The 2,460-nt window shown below is 38.9% G+C and overlaps 1 pseudogene; it reads right to left on the bottom strand.

The window, feature by feature from the left end:
- Positions 1-340: 340 nt before the first annotated feature.
- On the bottom strand, positions 341-1,591 carry LOC107782064 (phenolic glucoside malonyltransferase 1-like; annotated as a pseudogene).
- Positions 1,592-2,460: the final 869 nt, after the last annotated feature.

Here is a 2,460-nt window from a genome sequence, read left to right as displayed (position 1 = left end):
ATCAGACTATGTTATTGTATAGATGCTCATGTACTCCGTGACACCCGGATCTTTTAAGAAACTCTGTATTGAGTTGTGGCGTTTTCATTCAGTTTTCATGAGATTTTATTTATTTAAACCTATTTATGTATATTTTGAATTAAAGAAGCTGGTATTTTGTGAGTTGTGGGCTTGCCTAGTATCATGATAGGCTCCATCACTGACACTTGTGATTTGGGGTCGTGACAGGCTATCCAAAATCTACCAATCATTGCAGTTACAATTTGAAATATTTCATCTTTAGTCACTCCACCAGAAAATGTAAATGCAACATTATTTTGTGGTGAAAATATAATGCTTGCTACAGAAAGTTAAGCCCTTGGGTGAAAATAGCACCAAAAGCATCCATTCGAGTTTTGGGCAAAGACAAGCCAATCTCTAAATCTTCATCTGAGTCTTTAGACTAGCTGAGGGATATTGATACGCCATCATTATTGTCAATAGAAATGAACTCTAATTTTTCTGGTCTACCCCAACCAAAATCAGCATCATAAAAGTCGAGCTTTGGCGATCCAACAATAGAAAAAGGTCGCTTCCAATCTGTAGTGTACAGTTCTTTTAAGAACTCCCTATTTACGATAGATTCCTCACCCTTCATCTTTTTCTTAATATTTTCTCCAATTAATTCTGCAGCAATTATAAAGCCTTCTTTTCCAGCTACATTATCATGACTTGTTTTTATAATGTACGGGACTATGCAATTTCCGAAGTAAGTTGGAGGTAGTGGCGGTTCGAGCCGTGCTCTGTAATCTGCAGTACATAGGAACAACTCCATTTCATTCTCGTCTATTTCTTCCCCTATTGCGGCCTCTGATTTTATCAAGCAAGTCCATACATAAGCACATGTTACTGTCAAAGATGTTAAGTGAGTTAGGCTCAGTCGTTTTGACAATATTAAGTTCTTGAGCTTTACGATGTCATCCCGTGCTACAATAAAAGTAGCTCGAACCTTATCAGGAGGAATTACAATGTCTCACATCTCGAGCTTATATTTCTTCATTTCATCCCATATCGACTTCCCTAGTCCATGAGGGTCTTTGATTACGGACCTATCATAAAACATAATGAACTCTTTATCTAAGAATTGTTCATCTCCACCGAATTTATCGAGCGAAGCCCATGCCCTTACGAACATTACTATGGTAGCTCCATCACCAGCAATGTGATGGTTAGTGAAACCAATAGATATTCCATGATTCGGAAAAAGAGTCACTTGAATGGCTAAGACCAGGGCTAATTGGACCCCGGGTGCATCCTTAGGTTCCGCCAGCTGAGGAATAAAGTGATACAAATCCTTAGCGGTACAAGGATGATTACCAATGAAATAATTGAAATCTATATCACTCTCAGAAAAAGTTACAGAAACAAAATCTCCAATTAGATAACGCAACTCAGTGTAAACTCTCAAATCTAGTGGACAAACAACATTGCCAGCTAGGGTTATATACTGTTTGAGAGTGAGGGATAGTGAATCTTTAAGACTAGGAATAATGGTTTGGACAAATATGGTTTTGGAAATGGGGAACTTGTAGAACAAATGAAATAAATACATCATATGTTCGAAATATACATAAACATATTTTTATAAATCTAAGGCTACCATGGACAAGAGGCGGCTACAACCGGAACGCAGGTACATCTTCAAATCCAGCTCCCATCGATAACAGCAACATCCACATCCAACATCTGACGCAAGGTGCATAAGTGTAGTATGAGTACAACCGACCCCATGTACTCAATAAATAATAAGCCTAATATTAGGTTGAAAGTAGCGACGAGCTGGAACACAGGTCGGGGTCCAAGACAAATAGCCAACAACAGTTGATAACAACATAATGGAAGAAATAAAAGAAGTAGCTCAGAGATAAAATGATCAGCTCGTTCCCAGTTCCAGAAAAATGGGCGTGCTTTTCAAATATATCAGTGAAAACCCAAATCCTTTACCGAAATCACCAAATTTATGAGTAAGTTTGAAAATTGTAATTTTTTCCAAAAACTTTCAACACGTAAATGTTTCATTTTCAAATAGTATGAGGAAAATACATCTCTATGCCAACATGTCAATATGTATGAGAAGTCATGAATGACATGATACCGTACAACATAAGAAAAATGCATCTATATGCGTGTATTTCAAGTGTGCATGTCAATGCGATGCAACTCAGTGATAAAACCATATGCATACTCTCAGAGTGTGAATGCACTCAGTCATCCCAATAACTCAATCCTCACAGTCACTCAGTCCTCACAGCCACTCAGTCCTCACAATTACTCAATCCTCCCAATCGCTCGGCACTCACACTCAGTAGGTATCTGCGCTCACTGGGGGGTGGGGTGTACAGACTCCCGAGGGGCTCCTTCAGCCCAAGCGCTAGAACAAGCCAATCATGGCATAAATCAACAAAACATGTTGCGGCGTGC

Source organism: Nicotiana tabacum, chromosome 23, assembly GCF_000715075.1.
Source record: "Nicotiana tabacum cultivar K326 chromosome 23, ASM71507v2, whole genome shotgun sequence".
Taxonomy (NCBI): Eukaryota; Viridiplantae; Streptophyta; class Magnoliopsida; order Solanales; family Solanaceae; genus Nicotiana; species Nicotiana tabacum.
This window is presented reverse-complemented; position numbering and strand designations above follow the sequence as displayed.